The 8,546-nt window shown below is 41.5% G+C and overlaps 1 protein-coding gene across 1 annotated transcript in view; it reads left to right on the top strand.

The window, feature by feature from the left end:
• The window catches only part of LOC110497882 (60 kDa lysophospholipase), a 137,430-nt gene that overhangs the window by 83,816 nt on the left and 45,068 nt on the right, over positions 1–8,546 (top strand). The window lies entirely within an intron of this gene.

Here is an 8,546-nt window from a genome sequence, read left to right as displayed (position 1 = left end):
CAGGGTCCCTGCTCATCTGAGTGAAGGCATGCTGCAAGGAGACATGAGGACTGCAGATGTGGCCAGGGCAATAAATTGCAATGTCCGTACTGTGAGACGCCTAAGACAGCGCTACAAGGAGTCAGGACGGACAGCTGATCGTCCTCGCAGTGGCAGACCACATGTAGCAAGGCTGAGAGAGGCTGGACTGAAGGCTTGTAGGCCTATTGTAAGGCAGGTCCTCACCAGACATCACCGGTAACAACGTTGCCTATGGGCACAAACCCACCGTCGCTGGACCAGACAGGACTGGCAAAAAGTGCTCTTCGCTGACGAGTCGCAGTTGTCTCACCAGGGGTGATGGTCGGATTCACATTGATCGTCGAAGGAATGACTGTTACACCGAGGCCTGTACTCTGGAGTGAGATCGATTTGGAGGTGGAGGATCCGTCATGGTCTGGGGCGGTGTGTCACAGCATGTCTGTGGAACTTGTTCAGTTTACATCAGTTGTTGAATCTTATGTTCATACAAATATTTACACATGTTAAGTTTGCTGAAAATGAACGCAGTTGACAGTGAGAGGACTTTTCTTTATTTACGACGATCCATGCTTGGACGTAGTTTCTACTTCACCATGTGCTCTCATAACATGTTTGTTTGCTTACTTCCAGCGTCAGTTTGATGAAAATTATGTAAATGTTGTGGTTGTGTGATTTCCCCATGATGATTAGGAGATAATGCTGAGGTAAGTCTAGAATGGCCACAGCTAGCTCTTTGGGTTCTCCTGTGCTTGGTGGTTGTACCCGTCTCCTCTCATCGTATGGTGATGTGTTGCATCTGAATATGACCTACATGAGTACCACTCGTCGTAGCCTGGCTTGAAAAGAGGGTTTCCAAAATGGCTGCCTGATTTTGATTAGACAGTGACACAAACCTTTGCAGTTGTAGTCTGCCTGGCTTTGGTGATTTGTTCCTGTGATGGCCTCTAAGCTGTGTTGTCTGGTATGATGACCGCCTGGTGAGATGTTTACTCTGATATGCATTGTTGATTGGTAGCAGAGATTGCAAAAAAAGCCTTCATTTGATGTTATTACTGCTGCTCTTTGTATTGAACAGCACTGCTTGAAATTCAGCTCTTAACCGTTTTCCCCTTGTGTGTTTAAGAATGAAGAATACATTGAGTTCTCAGCCTGTCCAAAAGAATCCTGAAGACGAAGACCCTCAACTCTTTTACCTCTCCATCCATCCCCATCACTCTCCCTCTCGCTTTCCATTTCACTCTCTTACACTGGACATTTGCACAAGCTTGCAGATGAACAGATTGGTTTGGATGACCCTAAATACATTTAGTCATCCAAACCATTTACAATTGATATATTTGCTATAATCTCATCTATAGTTGTAAAAGCACTAGTAGCACAACATTGGATGTCAAGTAATATGGATGCACTGTGCCTAGAACGGGCAGCACTATATCTGTTTGCGTTGTATGTACCACAGTATATGATGCATGTGGAGCAATTCACCCGGTTTGCATTAAGAGTATTATCAGTGATCATTGGAAGCACAGGGTAGAATGCTGTACCTTATACTAGGCACTTGATGGGTAGAATGCTGTACCTTATACTAGGCACTTGATGGGTAGAATGCTGTACCTTATACTAGGCACTTGATGGGTAGAATGCTGTACCTTATACTAGGCACTTGATGGGTAGAATGCTGTACCTTATACTAGGCACTTGATGGGTAGAATGCTGTACCTTATACTAGGCACTTGATGGGTAGAATGCTGTACCTTATACTAGGCACTTGATGGGTAGAATGCTGTACCTTATACTAGGCACTTGATGGGTAGAATGCTGTACCTTATACTAGGCACTTGATGGGTAGAATGCTGTACCTTATACTAGGCACTTGATGGGTAGAATGCTGTACCTTATACTAGGCACTTGATGGGTAGAATGCTGTACCTTATACTAGGCACTTGATGGTTAGAATGCTGTATCTTATACTAGGCACTTGATGGGTAGAATGCTGTACCTTACACTAGGCACTTGATGGGTAGAATGCTGTACCTTATACTAGGCACTTGATGGGTAGAATGCTGTACCTTACACTAGGCACTTGATGGGTAGAATGCTGTTGATGTGCTTTATGAAATGCTTAGTATAGAGTGATATTTATTCTAAAAGGAAATAGTCTCACTTAGACTGCATGAACAATACATTTTTTTTCCACCTCCTGAAAGCACAGATAACTGCAGTGTTTCCTGTTTGAAAAACAGGACAATCTGTCCATCTTTTCTGCTTCCTTGTTTCCCTACTCTAACAGCCCGGACAGACCAATGTCATATAGCTGGACATCACTTCAGCTGTTATCCAATAACTGTTACTCAGTGCTACACTCCTCTACTTGCTATGTGCATGGTCAATTAACTATTTGATTCAATTAAAATGTCAATAAAATTATCATTAGTATGTGTCAATCCATGTCATGGTTTTGTCATACATATTTGTAACTTAACAGCAACTTCATAAAAAACTATTGACAAGAGCAACTTCATAGAAACAACTGACAAGAAAGAACCCACTCATCAACAATAGAGGATTTACAATAACCTGTATTACCTCCCAGTGGGGAAGTACAGGGGGTATGAATGGGGGGGGGGGGGTTAATAGACATAACAAAGGCATTAAAATGTCCAAAATCTTTTCAGCCACATGTCAATAGTGCCACACCACATCGTTACAGTTCAAAACAACAAACTTGCAAGAAACCTCCCTTTAACTAAAATGTCAACCCAAATACGTCTGGCAGGGCAAAAATAGTCCAGCGACACTGAACATCAAAAGGAAGCGCAGGGGGGGGGGGGGGGGGGGGCGAGAGAGTAGAGGGGGTCTTAGCTGTTGACTTGAGGCTTGCGGTTGCATTGTCTGTCCATCTGATGGTTTGTTGGTTTGTTTGTCAAAGCTTCGCAACAATGTTGCTACTAATCCATGTGATCAATAACCGGTGCGGTCCCAAAAGATAACAACCCCGACCAAGAGCGGTAACACCGGCGATCGAGTTAAACACTTTACAAACCACGCTCGCTGAAAATAAACAATATTTCTGCAGCATTGCACACACTATCAAACTGGCGCGCCAACCGAGAGCTCTCCCCAGAGAGCCGGAAAAGCTATATTTATATGCACTCTTAAACAGGCAGCGCACGGTGAAGGCTCCATGCAGGATTTCGCCACAATGCATCTGAAGCACACAGGTTTTTGGACAACAGGATTTTGTTCCCTGTTCGTTTCCTCTGTCACAAGTTTATCAGCTTAGTATCGTCAGCTGCCTTCACTAATTCAGAGAGAATAATTTTAAATCCTACATGCTGTTGCCAAGTTTAATTAAATGCATTGGTCCACTTACTATATGTATGCATATACAATACCAGTCAAACGTTTGGACACACCTACTAATTCAAGGGCTTTTCTTTCCTATTTTCTACATTGTAGAATACTAGTGAAGACATCAAACTATGAAATAACACATATGGAATCATGTAGTAACCAAAAAAAAGTGTTAAACAAATAAAAATATAGTTTATGTTTGAGATTCTTCAAAGTAACTAGGCAAGTCAGCTAAGAACAAATGTACAATGACTGCCTACCAGGGAACAGTGGGTTAACTGCCTTGTTCAGAAGCAGAAAACAGATTTTTACCTTGTCAGCTTTGATTACTGGCCCAATGCGCTAACCACTAGGCTACCTGCTGCCTCACTTGATGATAACTTTGCACACACTTGGCTTTCTCTCAACCAGCTTCACCTGGAATGCTTTTTCAACAGTCTTGAAGGTGTTCTCACATATGCTGAGCACTTGTTGGCTGCAGTCATCACAAACCATCTCAATTGGGTTGAGGTCAGGTGATTGTGGAGGCCAGATCATCTGATGCAGCACTCCATCACTCTCCTTCTGGGTCAAATAGCCCTTACACAACCTGGAGGTGTATTGGGTCATTGTCCTGTTGAAAAACAAATGATAGTCCCACTAAGAGCAAACCGGATGGGATGGTGTTGCGCTGTTGAATGCTGTGGTAGCCATGCTGGTCAAGTGTGCTTTGAATTCTAAATAAATCACAGACAGTGTCACCAACAATGCACACCCACACCATCACACCTCTTCTATGCTTCAGGGTGGGAACCACACATGCGGAGATCATCTGTTGACCTACTCTGCGTCTCACAAAGACATGGTGGTTGGAACCAAAAATCTCAAATTTGGATTAATCAAACCAAAGGATAGATTGCCACCAGTCTAATGCCCATTGCTTGCGTTTCTTAGTCCAAGCAAGTCTCTTCTTCTTATTGGTGTCCTTTAGTAGCGTTTTTTTGTTGTTGCAGCAATTCAACCACGAAGGCCTGATTCACACAGTCTCCTCTGAACAGTTGATGTTGAGATGTGTCTCTTGAACTCTGAAGCATTTATTTGGGCTGCAATTTCTGAGGCTGGTAACTCTAATGAACTTATCAAAATGAAATCAAATACAACAGTGAAATGCTTACTGCTTAATCAACCCAAGACACCCAAAAGTATGCTGCCTAGTGTTTGCCTATATTATGTTGCCATCCATGCAGTATTTAATCTAGCTGTATTAGTTCATCAGACTATGTACTACAATAGGCATTTGTGTATACCCATCAGATAAATATTTAGCAACGACTATCATTCTTTGTTTGGTACAGAGTTGATACTTCAGAACATTTCCAGAAATGTGCAGAGAGTGAGTGACTACATTTGGCATCGTCATCAGGGCGGCTGTATGTTGTACAGCACAGGTTGCAGGTGGAACCCAGCTCAGCCAGTCAGACCTGCATGGCCTTCATTCCTCGCTGAATGAAAATATTGTGTGAACCTACCCCCAAAACACTATATAAAGAGCTGCTGCTCACTGAAGTCACAGCATAGGCATGAATGGCTCAGATGAAACCTCCACTAACGGTAAGATAACTTTTGTAAAAATATGCCTATTTAGCTTAGGGCCTTCTACAGTAGCCTATGGAAATCTGTCAAGGCCAGACACTTAAGTCTAATTGCTCTTGTAAGTGGCCCTGACTAAAATGTAAGAAATGTATTTTCAAACTGCTCTAAAAATATGAAGTACTGGTGGTGTAATTTAGGCCTACATTGATGGCTTTAACCTGAACAAACATCTTTGTCTGTTGCAGACAGTGCTCTATGCCAGTTTGGATTGTGTGTGGCCACCGGCAGAAGTGTCTTGTAATTTGGTCTCTATGGTGGAGTGGTTCATAACAGTTCTTCCAAAATTGTGAAATGTTTAGGACCACTTGATCAGGTGGACAAATTCTTCCAAGGCAATAGATGGAGTAGCCTACACTGAGAATCATGAATCCTTACATTTTTTATTTTACCGTTATTTTACCAGGTAAGTTGACTGAGAACACATTCTCATTCACAGCAACGACCTGAGGAATAGTATATAGCCTAGACTGATTAGATTATTAATTAAGAAGAGTGGATTAGACTGTTTTCACACCATGGCTTTAGTATAGCTTAATAAAATATGCCATAAGTTGAGAAACTTGTTTTATTTTTACAACATATTAGCCTACATTTGTACACCAATGTTCTCTCTCTCATTGTCAAAGCAAGTGAAACAAATTGAACAAAAAAAAAAATTGAAAATTTGCAGTTAACATTTCACTCTAAAAAAGGTTTAAAAAAGCTAGACATTTCAAGTATTACATTATCAGCTATGTACAGTGTTTTAGCAATGTGCAACTAGTTGTATGAAAAGTGGGGGAAGATAAACAGATAAATATAGGTGGTATTTACAGTGTCGTTTGTGCTCCACTGGTTGACCTTTTCTCACGACAAGGGGCCACAAATTTGCTGTGATTGCACATTGTGGTATTTCCCCTAACAGATATGGGAGTTTATCATCAATGTTGGATTTATTTTCAAATTATTTGTGGGTCTGTGCAAGGGTGCCGCCAGGGATTTTGGGCTCCATGAAAATATATCACATTGAGCCCCACCACCACCACAGGCCACACCAACCCTGCGCAATTGCTGTAACCACACACCTCCAGAACCCAATCGACCCATTCGAAGTGTAACGGTTTTGACTTGAGGTTGTTTGTTTGTTTGTTAGGGGTGCCAGGTAGGTTGTGCCTACCAGAGAAAATATTGATTTCTCCTTTTGGTTTGGGAGGGAATGAGTCCCGTCTGGTCCGTCAAGTTAACACCAATACAAAGGACTCATGTAAAAGTTAGGATGGACATAGACTTCATAAATCCTTAAAACATTGGAAATAACTTCAAAACAACTATTATTTTATTTTTCTTCAATTAAAACACATTGTATTTTGTGTTTTAGATGGTGTTGTTTTTACTCTTTTTAATTCATGATTACCTTTTTTTTGTCCTGGAGAAACAATCCTTCATGTGTTTTAATTTCTGCACCTTTTATTATTATTTGATATACAGTGCTAGTGAAATACTCGTGTAAGGATTCTATCTGTTCATTTTCCTAAGACGCTGTATTACCAACATAAATGATCACACACACAAAGTAATAATATAACAAATAATGAGCTCTGGTTCCTCCAGAAAAGTCCTCTACTTCGGGCCTAAAAGAGTCCAGCACAGTAAATGAGTTCAGTGAACTCAAGTGACCTTAGTCACGCAATGTTTGTGCATTCATAAAGTGTAGAGTAAACCCAGTCTCAATCATACAATCAAAATATCAACAATTTTTCCACACAACCATAAATAATATCACATCTCAATAAGTCTTAAATCATCACGGTAGTCATTCTAAAACAAATTAAAATACCGTATGCAAAATAGTTGCAGTCAATCGGTCAGTCAGACAATCCAATCCAATCTGCCAACAGATCTTCTCCTGTCTTATCTGGTGTCCTGTGTGAATTTAAGTATGCTCTCTCTAATTCTCTCTTTCTTTCTTTCTCTCTCTTGGAGGACCTGAGGACTACCTGGCATGATGACTCCTTGTTGTCCCCAATACACCTGGCCGTGCTGCTGCTCCAGTTCCAACTGTTCTGCCTGCAGCTATGGAACCGTGACCTGTTCACCGGACATGCTACCTGTCCCAGACCTGCTGTTTTCAACTCCCTAGAGACAGTAGGAGCGGTAGAGATAGTCTTAATGATTGGCTATGAAAAGCCAACTGACATTTACTCCTGAGGTGCTGACTTGTTGCACCCTCAACAACTACTGTAATTATTATTATTTGACCATGCTGATCATCTATGAACATTTCAACATCTTGGCCATGTTCTGTTATAATCTTCACCCGGCACAGCCAGAAGAGGACTGGCCACCCCTCATTGCCTGGTTCCTCTCTAGGTTTCGTCCCAGATTTTGGCCTTTCTAGGGAGTGCTCCTACACCTGCATTGCTTGCTATTTGGGGTTTTAGGCTGGGTTTCTGAACAGCACTTTGAGATATAGTGTCCAAGTCACTTATGATGTTGTCTATAGCAGTAAAAAACACTATGTTCCGAAACACCTTTGCTGCACTGTCCTGAGCTGTCTCCTCTTGAGAGGTCTCATCATGGAATCTCTTCCTTTTCCTCTGGCGGCTGTGTTCCTTGCTAAATTGAGGTGCAACATCCATTTGCGTAGCAATCAGTGTTGCCTCAGACAGGAGGGACTCCCATCCATCTCTAAGAGCCTGCATCTCATCCTTTAAGGCTCTGATATTGGCTGCCTCTGTGTCAAGTGACATTTTTCCTGACTGGAGAATCACATTCCTGTCCTCAATGCATTGCAGTACCTGCAGTTATGCCAACTGACATATAGAGGCTCTCTGGATGTTTACATATTTCCAAAAACAAGAAAAGAAAAAGAAACCGTTAGTTTTATTAGTACATTGTGAATAAAATATTATATTAATGATGATAGGTTAATAATTTAATATTGAAAAAAATGTACCTCATGTTCTAACAATTGTTTAGGGCCCCTGTCAGTCACAGGCCCTTAGAATCATCCTAACTTTTCCCACATGTGGCGCCCCTGGGTCTGTGTGATCATTGGGAAATACAGAATGTCTCTCTCTTGCGTTCTCTCTTTCGTGTGCCCCCTTGTGTTATTAATGTCAATAGCCTCGTCGTATCGAACTGTTTCTGAAGTCCAGACAAAAAGTGCCTTGGCTATGGTCGCTGCCCGAGCTGCTGAAGGAAAGGGCAAATTGGATTCCAGACAGTTTGACAAATTTTCCGGTGAAGGATGCTGCTCACCACCTCAGTCAGCATCTTTGATGTTTCAGAAGGAGAGTACAATGAATAGGCTATTGATAAATAAACAAAAAAAGCATTCACGACTAAAATAATTCAGTTTTACAATTCTAGGAATATTGATACCAATGTTTATATCAGAATAACGTTAGCCTTTTTGTATTGATGTATGAATCATTCCTTAAAGCACCATCGAAAGATTATTCTCTGCCTCCAAGACACAGATTTATTTCCTGTTATCTCAGCACCACGCCAACAACATGACCAATATTCGGTAAATGGTTCTCATGAAGCCCTGTGTA

The sequence above is a fragment of the Oncorhynchus mykiss genome, chromosome 19 (genome assembly GCF_057628025.1).
Source record: "Oncorhynchus mykiss isolate SJ-2025 chromosome 19, ASM5762802v1, whole genome shotgun sequence".
NCBI classification, from domain to species: Eukaryota; Metazoa; Chordata; class Actinopteri; order Salmoniformes; family Salmonidae; genus Oncorhynchus; species Oncorhynchus mykiss.
This window is presented reverse-complemented; position numbering and strand designations above follow the sequence as displayed.